We start from the raw sequence: 20,619 nt of genomic DNA, 5'->3' as shown, positions 1-20,619 counted from the left end.
GACGCAGGAAATGAAAATGTTAACAAAGGGCGGGGATCACTGAGAGTTCATCCTGAACATCAAACCGGTCAAGGTGATGCTCTGATCCAATGGGATCAGTCAATCGACTTTACTGTATATGTATTGTGCAGCTCATTTTGGGGCTACTTGATGAATTCATACATTGAATTGAATTTGATTAGAATTTTCTCAACAGCTTGTGCAGTTCAAAGCGCATCACTGGTGATGTGCACTACTTATCACTGACATCATCCCCTGTAATCTTCAAACCCATGACTTCATCGTCCATACTTCTCCACTTTCGTTAATAATTCTGGCAGGTAGTACCCATTGTGGCTAGTGGGTGGGGGCTCATATAGAATTTCCAGGCCTGTAAGGTGGTCCAGATGGAACAGGCGGGGATCAAACCTACTGTCAAGTACAAAGCAGTCAACATGACCTCGACTAAATACGCCCCAAAAGAAAAAAATCATTATTGAATAAATGCACATATTTTTTTATTAAAACAAATTATACATTAACAGCCTGAAATTAACTGTTGCATACCTGATAACCTTGGCTAATAGCTGCCTTTTTAAATGATCACAATTCCCGTATAAAAGTACGCCGTACATTATTTAAAATGATAAAAAAAATGCTAACACAAGCGAAAATGCAGCCAGTTTACCATGCATGTGCACGTTATGTTTTTATCAATCCGACCGTACGCAGCGATAAAAAAAACAACATATGATAGAGGATTATTTTTGCGGTTTTGCCGTGACAAGAGTAGCGATCTGCAGCAGCATTGTCATTGGCTACTAGCGGTTGAGACAAACGGGATTTCAGCCAAAATTGTCTTTGTAAAATTGGTTCACAATTGTAAAAAAAAATCTGTATAAAAGTTGTAGTACGCCGTACATTATTTGAAATGATAAAATATATATATAAAATACAGAGAAAACATATACATTGACAGGTATGCTGTTAGAATTACCGTCACTACATATTGTAATTGTAAACTATTGCACATTTGTGACCGTTTTTGGCTTTTTTACCATTTAAAACTTATAAAGGTACTAGTAACACTAATAGCATTGTATTCTTATTTAGAACATCAAAATGCCCACTAGACATTTTAGCCTCACTTGTAAATACGTCGTTCTTCAAGAGTGTACGTGAACGTACAGTATAGTGCAATCCCAATGTTGAGTGATAGTTTGTAACAGCGACCCTTGGCGGTCGTTTGGGTATTACACTCAAACTAGCTTTAACGCTGGAACACCGCCCCCCACACATCTCTGCGAACGGGCACCGCGGCTGTAAATACCGAGCAGCCTCAACCTGAGTTTTCTATTTTTTTGGAGGTCTTTTTTTTTAAAGACTCCTCGCTCGTTGAAGGAGAACCGCCGCCCATGGCGGCGACACTTTCTTCGGGGAAACTAAGCCAACGCAACTCGCTGAAAGAAAGAGAAGAAAAAGTACGACGAAGTATCGTGGTCACCGAGGAAATTATTGTACAGAGCTTCAAGACATCTTGAGGTGGGTCGAGGAGTCGCAGTTCTTAACGGAATATTGACTTGATTTCATGTTTGCTACTGTTGACCAAACAGTTTGCACGGAGATGCGTGATTATTTTTAAGGGTTCGCAAGCGCAGGCTGGAGGACCCAAAATGGCCCATAGGGGCAGTTTGTGTGTGTGTGTTTGTACATCATTTCGTCAATTTAGTGCTTCCTATTTTTGATTGTATTTCAGATTTTTTTAAATTGTGGTTTAATTGGTTGCCCTCTTGAGTTAAGCAGGACATACACGTTCAACTTTTTTAATTAATTGACATGTTTTTTTCACCCAAGGTGTTGTGCAAATATCCATTTGTGTTATCTGTACAAATCATCATAAAAAAAATCACAACTTTATTCTTTAAAAACAAGACAAACAAAATGCTGACATGTTGCATCTAAAATACAGGGAATTTTCTGTGTCTAAGTAGTGCAGATACGACTAGTACATTTGCAGATTAATGTTTAGGTTGTTTTCTCAGTGTTAACAATTACTATTCTTGAATATGACATGCATGCATGCATTAATTAACTGAATCTCAGTACAGAAATCATGTTCCTCAGAACTTCCTGTATAGAGTTTACATATTCTCCCAGTGCCTGTATGGGTTTTCCCTGGATACTCCGGTTTTCTCCCACATTCCAAAAAGGTGCATGGTTGATGATCACTCTAAACTGTCAATGTGTAAATGTAAATGTGGGTGGTTGGTGACATCAGTGAATCTGCTCATTACTCACTTTGTCCCAAATATTGTGTGTGTGTGTGTGTGTGTGTGTGTGTGTGTGTGTGTGTGTGTGTGTGTGTGTGTGTGTGTGGAGCTGTAGTGTGTGTGTGTGTGTGTGTGTGTGTGTGTGTGTGTGTGTGTGTGTGTGCGTGTGTGTGTGTGTGTGTATGTGTATGTGTGTGTGTGTGTGTGTGTGTGTGTGTGTGTGTGTGTGTGTGTGTGTGTGTGTGTGTGTGTGTGTGTACACGCCACTTCATCTGAGTGCTTTCCCGTCAAATTGACTTGAAGTCTATGACCAACCCATATTTTGTTTTTCCGTTGTGGTTTTAATTAAGCGCTCAGCGTGCATGTAACTAGATACTATTAACTCCGCTTGCTATGTGCAGCTGTTGGTGTACACACACATCCACCCATTCACACACACACACACCCACACACACCCACACACACACACACACACACACACACACACACACACACACACACAGACGCACGAACACACGTTGCGACGGCGACTCCTGATCCCGCCCAGCTGTTTTCTGTTCTTATCAAAGCCAGTAGCACTAATGAAGAGGTTGAAGGTCACCAAAGATGCTGGCAAGTACCGTTTTGTTTTTATGATCCATGGCTGGGCTTACTTTAGAATATGGATTACTTTCGCACTGGGATGGAAGCCTACCAAGGTCTGATTAGGTCATAAATAATCCCCCATGGAGAATCTCCTTTCATTTGCATTGAACCATCCACACTAGTTGTGATTGGTGGAAAAGTTAAAAACAGTCTTGGGGGTTCAGACTCATATGCTATCTATATATGTGTATGTGTATGTATGCGTGTGCGCGCGCATATTTTATCTTTCTGCAGTCCATTTCAGTCTGAACGCAAATGTGACACATTCTCATCCCGTTAGCATTACATCACCTCTCCGTGGGAATGCTCAAGTATCATTCTGCTTCACTACCAGCAGATGCTCTATCAGCCTTGGCCTGTCAGGTGGGAGCAAGGGAGGGAGGGAGACACTACGGTGGGACACCAGAGGGGGATTTGCGGGTGCTGGCAGGTGGTGATAAGAAAAGCTGAGTGTTGCAGCATATTTAAGAAGGAAGGCCGGTGAGTAAGGGAATGTGTGATGCTCAAAGATGCCGAGTGGGAGCAACACCATGGACACGGTAAAGTCGGTGTTGGCATCTTATGGTAGCAGTGACGTGCAGTCAGGGGAGGCAGGGGAGGCCGTGCCTCACCTGTCATCATGGAAATATCAAATGAAAAAATAAATGTAACAGTTATATTTATTGAGTGATTTGTACTTTAAAGTTCTTTTCCATTTAACTTCACCATTTTTTTCAAAATTGCTGAATTTTCACATTTACCGTTCAAATACTAAGCAGAGACGAGCGGTGAGGCAGCAGCCGGCTGAGCCTCACCATGGATTGCGCAATGACTATGCTAAATGTGCTCAGCTGGCTTGCTCTGCAGTGAGACCGCATTGCTGTCCCTCTGCATATCGCTATTAAAGTGTTCAAAAGATTTTAGTACGTATATGAACTAAATTTCTACACTTTAACTGGTGTATATAATGTACAGTCACTGTCCATTATAAACACTGTAAAACAGTGTTTATTTTGTTTTATTTTTATCAAAACTGTGTGCGTAGGTGAGGCACACAGTTCTCCTGCCTCATGACAGGGGGCGCTGGTGATTCCAGAGATTCTTCTTGCGCCTCCTGGGTTGCAGAATAATAAAATTAGTGACAGGAAGGTACAGTAAACAGTTAGCAAGTTAAGTGCAACCATCCAGTCATTTTTTCATGTTGCTTGGCCTTGTTTTCAGAATGGAGGATTACATTGAAATAATTTTCTAAACTGGACTTTCAATCGAAGCAGGGGATAATTAAACGAAGACCTACACTGGAGTGTATAGCTCACAAACGGTGAGGGGTGGATGTAAATCTCCTGGACAGCTTCTCAGCTTTTTGGCCCAGAAGGATCTCATTGAAACTATTCTTGAGGCGACAAAGTTGCTCCAGTGTTCCAGCTACTGCAGCATCAGTGGAGCGGTCATTCTCAGCACTTAAAAGACTGAAAACATACAGTCGGAACAGGACTGATCAAGGACGACTTTCTTCACTGGCAGTGATCTCTATTGAGACAGAGAAACTTTTAAAACTGAAGAAAGATAAGGAAGGCTTTTACAAAGAAGTTATTGATGCCTTTCTTCAGAAGGAGCGGCACATGGACTTCATTTATAAGTAAAGGTAACACGATAATTTTTTTTACATTATTTTTTCTATGCTACAGTTTGTATATACAAAGAATGCTGACATGAGATTTTAAACAAAACACATTAACTGTTGCCAATCAAATGGTGAATAAGCTACTCTGTTGAGTTCACATATTTGTAAATCTGACTGTGATGACGTCAGTGCCTCACCAGCCATGAAGCTCACTGCATGTCACTATATGGTAGAGTTGTGAACCAGTTGCTGTTGCTTGTCGTGTTGTTGCCCTGGCACCGTTCTACTCCCTATAGAGAGAGAGAGAGAGAGAGAGAGAGACAGAGACAGTGAGGGGGGGGGGGGGGGGGGGACGGTGAGAGAGACAGAGACACAGACAGAGAGTGAGACAGAAACGGAGAGACAGTAACGGAGAGAGAAAGTATCCTTGTTCAACTCACTGTTTAATGCTGATACCAATCTGATACCAATCAGTAATGAGTGATATATGTTGATACGAATTCGATATCATTCATTAATGAGTGAGATCTGTTGACACCAATTTGATACCAATCATCAATGAGTGATATCTGCTGATACCAATTTGATACTAATCATCCCTGAGTGATATCTGCTGATACCAATTACAATACTGATCACATGGATTTAGCGGGCCCTTTTTCACTGTTAGACCCGCTCGCTCATGATTATTTTGATCATGGATGAATTAGTAATTTTCTTTTGTAAAGTTGATGAAACACATTAAATAAAACATTCGATATGAATTTCTATTACATTATTATAAAAAAGACGTTATTTCAAATCGGTTGTTTATAAATCAGTTGTTCATTGTAATACAGATTATTTTAAAGGACAACCGACGTCCCCGGACAAGTTGTGTGCATAATTTGTAAAATCACTTCAAATGACTTCTACTGAGCGTATTTTAATGAGATTCCACCGCATATAGCTATATTTTACGTTTTAAGACTCGCGCTGAACATTCAGGAAGTCTTGTTTTTGAGTTGGTGACGAGTCCTCACGTGACGTCAGAAAAGGACCGCCTGCTGACCGTGAAAAGGACGCATTGTCGTATTGGCCTTCCATCACGTCAATGTATTTTGCTGTAGTAGTTTGGTCTGGGGACCTCGTGTTGCACCCAAAAGCCGCCAGAGGGCGTCCGAGCGCCATTTGAGAATTTATCAGCCTGTGGAAACGGAGGTGGCCACAGGATGTCGCCATTTTGTGCCTCTTTTTTTTGTGAGAGATTTTCCCCCAATGTTGCCTCAAAATGGCCCAAATACATTCTTTAATTGATTGCAAACATGTATGCTTTGCTCTTCAGAACTATTTGAATCATATTCATAACTGGATGTGTAACAAGAAATCATATTCTCAGAATCTGAAGCCATTGTTTTGAATCACTAGCTAGGCAAGACGTCTTGGCGTGATGTCACGAATTGGGGGCGGGACTTTCTGAAAATGCCCAATTCGCGCTCATTTTTTTGCAGATTTTGGACACTTAAATCATTTTTATTGGTGTTTTGCCTTTGACTAAAAATATCATACTGTGTGTTTTTGGTATTTTAGATGCTATAAAACGTTTTTCTGGTGTCAGTTAAAAAACAAAAAAGTGACGTCGGTTGTCCTTTAATGTTTGTATTTAATGCAAAAACGAAATCACAATCTTTAGGCCTAACTTTGAATGACGTGCAGGCGTACTTATTTCGGCTGGGCGCACGGAATGACGGCAGCCAAAATCACAGCTGATGCAAAACCATCACCCCTTCCTCTCAAGTCGGGTGGCGGCGTCTGTTAAGGACCCCGCGGCAGCTTTTGCATAATGCGCTCATTAGCTAAACGGCACACGGACGCTTGTTTGTGCTTTCGGGAGCGGCGGGCGTTACGTAACGAGTAGTAAAACATGGCGACCAGGTCCCCCCACACTCTCCCGACCTATTTCCCATATCTTGCATCTGTGCCCTGTGATTGGCTGGTGGACCACCTCTTGTCCAATTTGGCTCCAGCTCACCTTTATATTCTTGCGAGGATAGGCAGTATGGATGGATGGATGGATTTTCCCGCACATTTCCAACCAAACCCAGTTAATTTTTTGCAATGTGGCTCGAACACTGTTGTAATATAAATAAGGCCATTAGCTAAAATGTTAGTAACATCGATCATGAATGCCAGGAAACTCCACCTCATGACAAATTCCAAGACTATTTCATGCGAAACATAGCTTGTGTATCGCGATTGTGATGCCACAATGAACTTCATGATCTCGATTCGCTGCGTGTTTACGCAAAGTTTTGTTGTTGGCTACGATGGTGGTTCCAGTTATGCTGCTCCAGTTAAATCCGCCTCAGCTGTCATACGTTGTGCATCACGTCATCGTGGACAGCTGTCAGAACATCTTAGAGAGAGGCCCTCTGTGTGTGTGTCTCTCTCCCTCTCTCTCTTTCACACACACACTGATACAACAAATGTAAACTGTCATTTGTAGCCGCCTGCTTTTATGGGTGACATCTTTCTGCTTTCTGGGGCTTGTTCCACACTCCCAAATTCTTTGTCTTAATTCTCTCCATATACGCATTTCTGGTTCACGGCGTCACTCAAGCTAATGGGAGAGTGTGTGTTTATCACCTGGCATAAATCACTAGCAAGCGCCTGTCGTTTCACCGGCAGTTGAGTTGATGATGCTTCATTAGGAGCGTTGCTGTTTTTCTCTTTTAGAGGCGGGACAAATGGTGCTGACCAAAACAGCGTACGTTGAATTTTAAACATTGATGCAAGATGTCTGTGTAAGCTCTCACTCGTATAGGAGTGGTGCCTCTTAAGCCTACGTGGTAACGATCTAAGAAGTGTGTTGTAAGCACGATCCATATTAAACCTCACACCACCATGGCTATTTAGTGAAGGGTTTTGCTGTTTTATAAAAAATAGCTTAGTTATGCTAATGAGATGATACCAGGGCAAATGGGGCAATAAGGCCAGTCATAGACCGTAATCACTCAGACAATAGAGGTAATCAGTGTAGCCTCAGGGAATAGTCCTGTGCTTACCCCTGACCTTAGAGCAGGGACCTATTATAGCAGAGGTCTATCACCGCCACCCCTGGACAGTAGGGATATATATATATATAGGGCCAGATCTACCAGCAACATTTTAGTTCGCTGACGAAGCCTCTTGGATGACAAGCAAAATGTCCGACACCTTCAAAGAAGTACAGATGACAGCTGAAGAAACCTATTCATCGATTGATGCGAGATCAAAAACGAAAATGGCGACAGGCATTTCTGTTTTCTATTCATTGCCACGTTCACCTTTTTTTTTTGCTTTTCAAAGGGTTTTTAATCTGAAGCGGCTTCAGCGGGGTTGTGCTCATCTGGTCATTAAATATTTATGGCCGTACGAATATGTTAAATTACTGTCTTGTGTTGTCTCGGAACACTTATGAGCAACTAAAAAGGGACCCTTCCAATAGATACAAGAAAGAAATGATAGACTGTCTCCAAAAGTTAGAGAAAGGAAAACATATAGACAAACGGATGTATTTTAGATTATACCCGGGAGAGGCCACGCCATGTATCTATGGCCTGCCAAAAATACATAAAGAAGGGTTCCCCCTCAGACCCATTGTTTGTAGCATTGACTCCTCTACATACAATGTAGCCAAATATTTAAAAACTATCTTAGCTCCGTTGGTTGGTAACACAGAATATCACGTGGAGAACACCACAGGGTTTGTAGAGAGGATCAAAGACCTCATATTGGAACCTGAGGAAACTTTGGCATCATACGATGTGACTTCTCTCTTTACATCTGTCCCAACCCCAGCAGCAGTCTCAGTGGTGAGGACGAGACTGCTGGCGGACGTTTCTCTGCATGAAAGAACCAAACTTAAAGCGGATCACATCTGCCAATTATTGGAAATCTGCCTTAATACTACGTATTTTCAATTTCGGGAGAAATTTTATAAACAAATTCATGGTTGTGCTATGGGCTCACCACTTTCACCCATAGTGGCTAATTTGTACATGGAAGAGATGGAGAAACAGGCCCTCACATCCTTCCCGGGGACAAAACCTAGACACTGGTTTAGATATGTGGACGATACTTTTGTCATAATTAAAAAACAAGAAATTCAATCCTTCACAGATCACCTCAACTCGGTAGACATCAACGTTAAATTTACTCGCGAGGACATTAAAGAGAACCAACTCGCCTTCTTGGATTGTAAAGTAATTATAAAAGAGGACAGAGCGCTAAAAACAGAAGTCTTTAGGAAGGCTACGCACACTGACCAATACTTACTTTTTGACTCTAACCACCTTTTACAACACAAACTAGGAGTTATCAGAACCCTCCAGCATAGGGCTAAACAAATACCAACTAGCATTGAAGGTAGAGAAAAGGAGTCAAAACATATCAGGCGAGCCCTCACTAACTGTGGGTACCCTCAGTGGTTATTCAACAAATGTCAGAAAGAAAGAATAGGGAATGAAACCAATAATTCTCAAGATACAAAAAGGAAAGGAGTAGCAGTACCTTACATTGCAGGAGTTTCTGAAAAATTACAAAGAGTCATTTGGCAACAAAAAATTCCTACTTATTTCAAACCGATAAACACGTTAAGGCAAAAATTAGTGCATCGAAAAGATAGGCTGCCAAATGAAAAACAAAGTAATGTAGTTTATTCCATACATTGTAAGAATGAAAATTGTAAAGAGCAGTACATTGGGGAGACGAAACAAATTCTCAAAAAAAGACTTTATCAACATCGCAGGGATAATACTAGTGGGCCTCAATCAGCAGTAAATTGACACCTAAAAGCTAGCAACCACTCATTTGACGACAATGAGGTTAAAATCTTAGCGAAAGAACATAGATGGTTTGAAAGGGGGGTAAAAGAAGCGATTCTTATAAAACAACAAAATTCTGGTCTGGTGGGGTGAGGTTCAATTTGGATCGTTTATACAATAGCCTGCTTAGGCAAAACAGGTTAGGCAACATTCGTAATGCTGATGAGGTGATACCGGTGGGAGTGGGGCAAATGGGCCAGTCGTTAGTCAGGAATGTAGGAACAATCAGTGGGGCCACAGGGAGTGGTCCTCTGCTCCCCCCAACCTGAGAGTAGGGACCTATCATAGCTGTGTCCGGCGCCGCCATGGCTGGACATTAGGGATATATAAATAGGGCTGATACGACCAGTCAGACTTTAGTTCGCAGACGAAGCCTCTTGGATAGGAGGCGAAACGTCCGAAACCTTCAAATTTGTACAGATGACGGCTGAAGAAACCTTCTCATCAACTACGAGAGTGACTTAACATTTAGCATTGCTGCACTGGAAAATGTTGTTGCCAAGTAATATTAAAAGAAAAACATGGCAGATGAAAATTCATGTGGCGGACCACTATTATGAACAAAATTCCATTTTACATGTTTTTGCCTCACTCAAAGCCAGATGGAAAGAAACAGAATTTTCAAGGCCCGATAATATTTATTGTCTCAAATGGGGAAAAAATGACTGTACACACTGTTTTCCAAGCCTGAAAGCTTAAGATGAATAATTCAAGCCATACTGCCTGTCTCTTGTCCGTTTTTGGAAGCTTGACCATGTTCTGATGTCGTACCTGTGTCAATCGCTAACAGACACGAATGTGTTCGTTAATAAGTGCAGTTAATTTTTAATGTAGTTTTACTCTGAACTATTTAACTAAAATGGAAAATAAATATGTGTCGTAAAAAGTTAAATGACTGTAAAGTGTCCTTGAGAGCTTTGAAAGGCGCTTAAAATTAAATGTATTATTATTATTATTATTATGAATGTCATCTTCACTGTTTGTCTTTCCTATTGTTAGCAATTAAGCTTGCATTATTCTAGCAAACCATCTTCTGAAAAATTGTGTGGTTTAGTTCAATATTTTGGTGTTTAAATATGCAATATCTGATCTTATTTCCTTTTATTTTGTCTCCGTAAACTTCAGATGAGAGTGACGAATAAAGAGATTGAAGCACAATAGCTCGAAGCAAGTCGAATGTCTCCTGAGGCGTCTTTTTACTTGTCACTTGGCGATTGGAAAAATAACAACATGACTCTTAGTTACTTTTTTTTAATATCCGTGGGAATGCTCAATAGCTCAGAGATGGCATATTTTTCTCATTAAAATCTTTGGCACAGCAAAAAAAAAAACAGCCCTAATTTAATTGGTCGTGTGTACATAAGAAAGAAGTTTGAGAACCAACATTACTAAAGGCACAAAAGGCCATATATTGACTACAGTTCCTATAATAAATCACACAATTTATAATTTTATGTTTTAATCCAGCTCAGGGGTCAAAGACGCCCCTAAACTGAAACTGCCTCATGATCAAACGCTACAGTATATTAGCAAGCTCGAAAGCTTCTCCAGTGTGTAAGCAAAGCTGGAATCATTCGACAATCGTGTAATGCACACGAGTTGCCGCGCCGCACATCACCCGGGTAAATCGGCAGTGCCGACTGCTCCAGAGCGTCCATCATTAGTGGGCCAGTCGAACCGTTTTTGCTCAACGCAGGACAGGGCAAAACTTCGCCTTTGCTGAAATGGCTGGGTCGTCCCTTTCATTCATCTTCCGTCTTACGCTTCCTCTTCATCACTGCATGGAGGGAGCTAATACTGTCTCGTATGTCGCCAAGCGTCAGGAGGCTGATGTACGAGGGCCCCAAGGACCCGTGCTGAAACAGCAGACCACACGCATGCACAGATATCTACACACACACACACACACACACACACACATACACACACACACACACACACGCACACACGCACACACACATGCACACACACACACACATGCACATTCAAGGCAATCCAGACAAGGTTGATGAATGAATGAGAAGAATTGGTTCGGGCCCCATCGCAAGAAGATCCAGATGTTATTATTTGCGATGCACAGATTTACTGGCCAATATTGTTTCCTGCTCCTTTGGCTTGGCATTAAAGAACACAGAACCAGACCCCTATCTGTTGATTTCAAAGACAACGGTATGCACAAATGTGGTTGGCTGAGCAAAAAACGTCTGAACGGCCACAATGTTTACTCTTTAGCCCGGTGTTTGATTTTTAATGAGCGGAATCACAAATAATTCCCTGATATTTTGTTGAATGGAAGTGTTGCTGGGACTCAATGTTGCACTTAGCTACTTTGTGGCTAGGGAGAAGGACTATCTGGTTGTTGGCCTGCATGGCCAGAAATCCAAAGCAATGATATTTAAGCTCCAACAGCCCCCCCTACCTCTTCCAAATAATTCTCATCACTCCTGCAGCAGTCTCTTCTTGCTTGGAATGTTCTTTCCATTCAAAAAGAAGAATAACAAAATGAGCTGATTCAGCAGAATGAGCTTATTGGGAATGCTAAGCCTCCTAAGAGGTACGTCTGTGTAAGCTCTCAGTCGTACAGGAGTGGTCCATCGATGAGAAGGTTTCTTCAGCCGTCATCTGTACAAAAGTGAAGGTTTCGGACGTTTCGCCTCCTATCCAAGAGGCTTCGTCAGCGAACTAAAGTCTGACTGGTCGTATCGGCCCCATTTATATATCCCTAATGTCCAGACCTGGTGGCGCCGGACACAGCTATGATAGGTCCCTACTCTCAGGTTGGGGGGGGCGCGGGACCCCCCCCTGTGGCCCCACTGATTGTTCCTACATTCCTGACTAACGATTGGCCTATTACACCCACACCCCCCGGTATCACCTCATCAGCATAACGACCCTCATCAGCATTGCGAAAGTTGCCTAACCTGTTTTGCCTGAGCAGGCTATTGTATGAACGATCCAAATTGAACCTCACACCACCAGACCGGTTTAATGAAGGATTTTGTTGTTTTATAAGAATCGCCTCTTTTACCCCCCTTTCAAACCATCTATGTTCTTTCGCTAAGATTTTAACCTCATTGTCGTCAAATGAGTGGTTGCTAGCTTTTAGGTGCAAATGTACTGCCGATTGAGGCCCACTAGTATTATCCCTGCGATGTTGATAAAGTCTTTTTTTGAGAATTTGTTGAGTCTCCCCAATGTACTGCTCTTTACAATTTTCATTCTTACAATGTATGGAATAAACTACATTACTTTGTTTTTCATTTGGTAGCCTATCTTTTGGATGCACTAATTTTTGCCTTAACGTGTTTATCGGTTTGAAATAAGTAGGAATTTTATGTTGCCAAAGGACTCTTTGTAATTTTTCAGAAACTCCTGCAATGTACGGTACTGCTACTCCTCTCCTTTTAGAATCTTGAGAATTATTGGTTTCGTTCGCTATTCTTTCTTTCTGACATTTGTTGAATGACCACTGAGGGTACCCACAGTTAGTGAGTGCTCTCCTGATATGTTTTGACTCCTTTTCTCTACCTTCAGTGCTAGTTGGTATTAGTTTAGCCCTATGCTGGAGGGTTCTGATAACTCCTAGTTTATGTTGTAAAGGGTGGTTAGCTCCTAAGAGGTAAAATAAGCAAGCAAAATATCTGTTGACAGCCCATTTGCACCTATGACACTTTTTTAAAATCCTCTTGTTGTGGGAGTTGGAGGATGCATCTGCCAGATGACCCCTTGGCAATATCCGCACAGGACCCTCCCCGTCGTCGCCCGCCGCCCCCTCTTCCTGTGTCAGCTGACTGCTTTGTAAACTGTTGGGGGGTTGTCTTGATGTGAAGGAGGAGGCGCCAATGAAGTTTTGTCTGGACATACAATCTTCTGCACCCAAGAAAATGTTGAGTTATATATTTTTTTTACATTTGGCGGTTGTCAAATATGTTTTATGAAGTGATTAGCTATGTTTTCACGAAACGGTGATTTTACTTATACTTACATATACCAGACGTTTAAAAATGTGGCAACTCTAGTGCCAGGGTTTTTGTCATTTTCACTCAAATTGCAGGACCCACAGAATATTGAATTTTAGGACTACATAAACATTCAATACAGCGTAAGAAACATTAGACTCTTTTATTTCATCATAAAGAGAGTCAATTCCTAAATTATATCGATCTGGAGTTGTATGAGCTGGAAATGAGGGTGCTGTCCAAAATACAATGCAACGCAATGTATATAGCACTTTAACAACAGCTGAAGCTGTAAACAAACAATGAAAAAGGGAAATGCTTCCCCTCGCGGAAGGGATAAAACATTGCCAGAGGTCTGACCAGCGCTTGATCGGCACCCTCATGCACGAAAAAAAACAAAACCCGAACAAATTGGGGAATGGCCCTCCACGTCATATTTTCAATTCCCGAATAAATCCGGCAATGGCAATGAATAAAAGTTAAATTACTTTTTAATAAAAATTATTCATGTGTTTGTCGTTCATGATGCTCACTCTTTGAGGTGACTTGATAAATACAGTATCTTCCCGCGCTTCCATCCAAAGCCCAAAGTCAGTGCAGGTCAATCGGGCAGGCAGGCCAAGCGGCTGTCAAAGTCACGTCTACGCAGGCGTTTACAGATGGTTTGCTCATCAGCTGCTAGCTTTTACAGTAAGCATACATCGCATGAGGTGAAATGCAAAATTATACTTTGGGATGGGGGAAGGAGAGGACAGACTCTGTGTGTGTGTGGGGGGGGGGCTGTTTGAAGGTGCTGCTTGACTGAAAATGTTTGGGGAAAGGCTTTTTGATCTCAATGATCTGGCAGCAGCTCCATCTTACGTTGGCTGGTACCCCACCAATGCCATATTTTGGCACCCTTTACAAATTTTAACAATCAAAATGCATACCAAACGATACGTGTTGAATTAAGGTGGTTTCTGGTTTCACAATTACAGTGATAAAAGTTTCTCTGGGCCTTTGCATCTTTATCATCTCTGCATTGTCCTACCGAGAATTGGTTATGGAGGATTGCGTCCGTCTGCCGAGTGGGAATTCTTGGAAACGGGAGGCATGGAACGGATTAAAAAAAATGGAGGAGGATGTTGTGTTGGAGGAGCGGGGGTTGTCTTGTGATCAGCAGAAAACGAAAATCAAGTCCTCTGCGGGGGATACGCTGAATTTTCAATGAACTGGACCCAACACTGTGATTTCTTTTGCATGCTCAAGCTTCCTTCTGGCATTTTGGGACCCTCGCTGTGTTAGGGTTCTTTTGGCGTCACCCCGCTCACTCACAATCCTCAGTAAGAACTGGGTCAAAGTTTATTGGAGCATCCTGTCTGAGTGGGGGGATTGCTGAGATTGTGAAGGCTTAAGAAGGGATCCTTGGTACCATGGACCACCCTCCGGGGGTTGGGGTGGAAGTTGCTATCTTGTGTCAAAAGACTTACGTTATTGCCAATCATCAACTTTTTTGTTCTGTTTTGATGTTCTGGCACAAACTTTATCTAATGTAATGTAATTAGCCATTGTAATTGGCAGATCATTAGGCAATGAAAAAGATTCATTTTCTTCGGCCTGAGAAAGCAAATCAAACTTGTGAAATTCCATGAAACTTGCTAAAGTCTGAACTGAAATGTCAAATTGTCCCATGCAAACCACAATAACAGTCATTATTTTTTACTTCAAATTTGAAAATGACTTATTCATGGTTGTGCGCTCTAGATGCAATATAATAATAAATTTTCAGTCACAGGATAAGTAGGATATGGAGGGGATTAAACAATTGCCCCCAAGAGGAAAGCGTAACTACAATGTGTCCCGTGGCAAAAAAAATGAGTTTGAACCCTTGCATTAGATGATGCAGGTCATAAGATCCAATAGTATTTTTTTATTATAGGTTAAATGGTTTCTTCTAATTGAGCTGTGTTTATACAATATAAAATGTCACAATTTGCGAGGTGGTAATGGTGGTAGACCACAAAAAAGCAGGCAGGAGGGAGGAGCAGGGTGTATTTGACAAAATATATTAAAATAAAGTCAGCAGGAACAAAATCTAAAATATCAAAGTCATGAGAACAGAAAAGTCCAAAGTATCCAACAGAACCATGAGTAAAAATATGACAAGATGAACCAAAGCTGACAGGGTGATACAAACAATAACCCAACACTTAATGGTCGTGTCGGGAGTCCTTTTAACTTCAACTGATTAAAATGACCAACACCTGTGTATTTTGTACAGCATCCCCTATTTCAAGCTCAGATAACTCCAGACATTTTTTTTTTGATGAAAGAAGATAGTCTAATGTTTCTGACACTGCAATGAATGTTTATGTAGTCCTAAAACTCAATATTCTGTGGGTCCTGCAATTTGAGTGAAAATGACAAAAAAAAAAAAAACGGCACTGAAGTGGACACATTTTTGCACATCGTCTGGCAGTGAATGAGTCCAAGGCGTTCTTCTCTTATTGGATAGATTTAGCGATAGAACAGTAGGTTCATATTGAACATGAAATATCGGGTAGTGCCTTGTTTCAGATGCCCTGCAACCACAAGTGCATGTTCCTCCCCATCCGTGCCTGTGTGGATTTCCTTCCACATTCCAAAAACATGCAATCGAGGTTAGTGGAACAGTCAAAATGATTCCTTGGTTGTGATTGTGCTTGTTTGTTTTAGGTGTGCCCTGCAATTGGCTGGCAAACAGTTCAGGGGGCACTCCGCTTGGTTGTTTTTTTTTTTTTTTTCATCCGTGCTCTGCATAAGAGAGCTCACGGTATCTTTTCATACTGTATGTGCGTAAGCATCTTCGCGATGAAACAGTCACTTACACGACAGCGCAAACGCTTCCCCCGGAACATTCTGCTGGCCGCCGCATGTGAGAATTTGTTGGCTGGGCCGGGAGCAGTTGCAGATCAACCCGATGAATGTGAAAACCAAATGGAGGAAGGATGGGGGGCAGCGGGCGTCTCATAATGCCGTCTCATTTTCTGTGCGATGTTAGGATCGCTTACATAACACGAAGCCCCCGTCATACCCCCAATTTAACTAGCCAACTTCTCCTTGTCCCTTCTCACCATTGAATAATCAAGTAATCGGATGTAAAGGCACCCTGCCAAAATGGCGCTCTGAAAATACTGTAATACCCTTGGAAATGGGTCAGAGCTGTATCAAAAACATAAATACAGTGAACCCCTCCCCTGTTTTTGAGCTGCAGCCAAATCGGGATCGCTTTGACACCGTCTAATGGCCGCTGCCATCTGAGGGCATCTGCAGCCTATTACAGTACAATGTCAACCATTTGAGAATGGAGTCAATTACTGGTAGATTTTTGTGTTGTTGTCGGAGGAGTTGAAGCGATGGAAGAAAAAATGCTTTGTGTGTGTGGTTGTGTGTGTGTGCGAGTGTGTGTGTGTGTGAGTGTGCGTGTGTGTGTGTGTGTGTGTGTGTGTGTGTGTGTGTGTGTGTGTGTGTGTGTGTGTGTGTGTGTGTGTGTGTGCGTGCGTGTGTGTTTGTAAAGCCAGTGGAGCATAAACTGTACAAAAATGAATCTGTAAGCAAGGTAGGCATATCAAGTATAAAAGGAAAATAGGGAGTAAGGAGGAGAAAAGGGGTAGGGGTGAATTGTGAATAAGGGGGTGTTGGGGCTGGAAGAGATAGTCTATTTATAGTTTATCCCCGCTGCTGGGTTAGCCCGCCTGGCCCAGCGCAGCACAGCTCAGCATCCAAGTCAGTCCTCGTGTCAGTCTAAATTAGCTTTGCATGTACACACACACACACACACACACACACACACACACACACACACACACACACACACACACACACACACACACACACACACACACACACACACACACGCGCGCACGCACACACATACACACGATTACTCCGAGGGCGTACAAAAAAAACGCCTGTCACGCAAATAGAGAGCACCGGCCTTTGCCACTCATCTGCAAGTTTAAACACAATCACACTCACGCACACACACACACACACACACACACACACACACACACACACACACACACACACACACACACACACACACACACACACACGCGCACACACACGCGCACACGCACACAACAGCAGCGTCTGCCAGCGTCCATCTCCAGATGAATCACATCAAATCACATTTTGCCACAAATGCCAATCTCACACACACACACACACACACACACACACACACACACACACACACACACACACACACACACACACACGTGTTAATAGCAGTGTCACCAAAGCGCATGGAAAATTTCAGTCTCAGGGGAAAGGGTGATGTGGTACAATCCGTGATGAAAACCAGACTGTGTTACACATGTGCACGACTGCGAATGCATTTGCACCAATGAATGACATTCTGTTTTACTTCCAGTGTGTGCGTTATTGGAACACACAAGAGAGGTCCCGTCTGTGTAAAGGGCCAAGCTATGAGTGAGCAACTAAAACAGTAGCGGGACAGTCCTTGCAAGGTTTTATGTGTTGTTGGTGTACTCTCTGGATTATGCATAAAATTGTGCGGCTGTCTGGTTTAGTGCACTGCGCACTTTCTGGGCCAGTAAGTAAGCGAGCAAATGGTCTGACCTGAGGATGCTCAATTGAAATGAATGAAGCCAATTTTCCAACATGGTTTGGATCCATCGCTTGCATTTTTTGTGGGCGTGTTTTTTGCAGTTAAAGTGGATCCTCTTACGATGCGGATCTCATTTTACGTGTGAGTTTTGGAGGTGATCGAGTAGTCATGGAGAAAGATAAACAATGCCCCAGCCACCTCAAAAAAAGACATTTGTATTCACTGAAAAAATGTCATCTGGATCCATATCAACCCTGCAAGAATCAAGACAAGAGCGTGGAAACTTCTATTGGACCCTGCCCATCACCTTTTCCAGCGTTTCCCCTCAGGCATGGGCTACCAATCCATGCGCACCAAATCCAGGAGACATTTAAACAGCTTCTTCCCTCTTGCCATTAAATCTCTAAACAGTAACCCAAATCTAAGTGTATAGTGCCTCTTTGCAATTTTGCACAACCCAGTGGAACAACATCTTGTTATAATCATTGTAGCTCAAGCTCTGTACTCACTGGAACCACTGTCTGCTTTATACTTTGCACATTGTTTCACCGTTGTTCCTGAGAAGGACCACTTACATGAAGGAATTCGATTAAATTGGGTGAGCCTTTATTATCAATAATAATACATTTAATTTATAGGTGCCTTTTAAAACTGTCAAGGACACTTTGGTGTCTTCCGTACTTATTTGTCATATCTTGTTTATGATGATACTAGTGCAGCGTGTTCTACCGGAGACAACTTCCTTGTGTGTTCTACATACTTGGCCAATAAAGAGGTTCCTGATTCTGATTCATGTTATCAGGTTACAGGGTGCAAGAAAGGGTTAAAAAATAGAACAGTCCATTAATCCGAAAACATGACATAAAGCAGGAAATCTCTGAAACAGAAGATCTATAATGAGATGATTATAGTCTGCTGTGAATGATGACAAAACCACCCATTGGAAATTGCTTTCAACACAACAGGGCAGATGAAAAGTAAATGTCTGCCTGAGGAGTTTTAAATCTCCACACCCATTTTACCGTTTATTTTACCGTTTATTTTACCGTTTATTTTGCTGTTCTGCCGGTTTAACCATTCGACACAACAGTGGACGGAATATTTAACTCGATATTGAGCCAACTTGGAAGTTTCTTGGTTGCGGCCGCTGTGCTCGCTAACACTTTGAAGGTGGCTTGTTTGTGTCAAATCATTATTATGAGTCATCATAATTTACCAGAGACATTTTTACTTGGCAGGGTGGGGTGGAATTTTCACGTTTCTGGGTTCAAACTACCGCATTTTCCGATTATAAGGCTGACCCAAAAGCCTTGATTTTCGGGAAAAGATGACCCGGCGCCTTATACGCAGGTGACCTTTATATGTGAAGTATTATTAAGCCACAACAGGTCTTGCAACTACTGACAGCAGCCTCTAACTGCATTCGCCCCATAGAAGTTGTAGTGTGTAACCCCAGGCTCTATTGTAGCGCCTTATGATGTGGTGTGCCTTATATGTGGAAAACCGTTATATATTGTATTGATATATTATATTTGGAAAAGTGTTTTCATTTATTGTCCAAATATACTTTTTCACAACTATATCCAAATTCCTTATTCAGAGTCATCCATCAATTTTGTTTAATCTAATTAAAAATGTAAACATTTCCGTAATGTAGCAAAAAAATTAATGTCCACGACCTTCCATTTAAATGCACTCACCGATGCTGTAGGCGACACACAAATACTATACTGTGTGTGGTCATGTGTGTGTTTCAAAGTCATTTGAATTTGAACGAACTGCACCGAACTGAATCCACATCTACGACTACGCTCCAAAATTGTAACATCAGCATTAGCTTTAGCAAAACATGCTACATAAACGAGCCATGTCATGGCATTTACGGCCTCCTCAAAAAAATGTCTCCTAAAATCACATTTTTATGAGTTTCATAGATATTTTTTTTAATCTTTGAAATTGGGTTTCATGGGGCAAAACTATTACGTACCTAGTTGTATTAAGTTCATCCTGTCTACTTGATATCTAATTTTAATTCTAATTTTACAGACAGTGTATTGTCGGTGTTCAAATACCTGACATGTTTCGGCGTCTACTTCCGCCTTCCGAAGTCCCCACCATGTCGCAAAAACGTGTAGGTGTGTATGTAAAACACCCCCCCCCCAGCAACTTCATCTGTCTGTTTGATTTGCATTTTGAGTGGAGGAGTCTGTTCAAAGGAAATATCTTAACAAAATGCCAGACAGAGAAAACACAAAAGATAAGAAGGCAGACGAATAAAAACGCAACTGCCTCGCAGAAGCATAAAAGTCGCTTTTGACAACCACAAAAGGGCCAATGGAAACATTCCAGACGCCTTTTGTATGGGATAGTTTGTATTAATCTCTTAATTCTTCCGAGTGGTAATTTTTTTGTCAAGCACCCACCCCCACCCCCGTGCACCACGTCTAGCAGATTTCCCACCCATGACACTCATTCGTCATCTCCTGTCTGGATATGCAACATCATTCACATTCTAAGAGTGATTTTTCACACTCACTTTTTTGGGCGGGTCATGGGGGACTTAAACAGTGGCTGACTGGAGGTTTTGGGGGAGGGTTATTTACTCAACTGTGGTTGAGGAATGTTGCTTCGATGAGCGGGGTGGGGGGGGGGGGGGGGTGGGGGGTCTTTATAGTGGACCCATTACATTTGAATATCATTTGTTATTGTGGCTTCCTGTGTAATC

General features: G+C 42.0%; 1 protein-coding gene across 1 annotated transcript in view; it reads left to right on the top strand.

Moving 5' to 3' along the window:
• Positions 1-1,272: 1,272 nt before the first annotated feature.
• Positions 1,273-20,619, top strand: part of lzts2a (leucine zipper, putative tumor suppressor 2a) — a 49,625-nt gene continuing 30,278 nt past the window's right edge. Inside the window, exon 1 of the mRNA XM_089012347.1 lies at positions 1,273-1,521. The gene's annotated coding sequence lies outside the window, so the exon portion shown is untranslated. The remainder of the gene's footprint in view (positions 1,522-20,619) is intronic.

The sequence above is a fragment of the Hippocampus bargibanti genome, linkage group LG13 (assembly GCF_051943395.1).
Source record: "Hippocampus bargibanti isolate YZ-2025 linkage group LG13, ASM5194339v1, whole genome shotgun sequence".
Classification (NCBI taxonomy): Eukaryota; Metazoa; Chordata; class Actinopteri; order Syngnathiformes; family Syngnathidae; genus Hippocampus; species Hippocampus bargibanti.
This window is presented reverse-complemented; position numbering and strand designations above follow the sequence as displayed.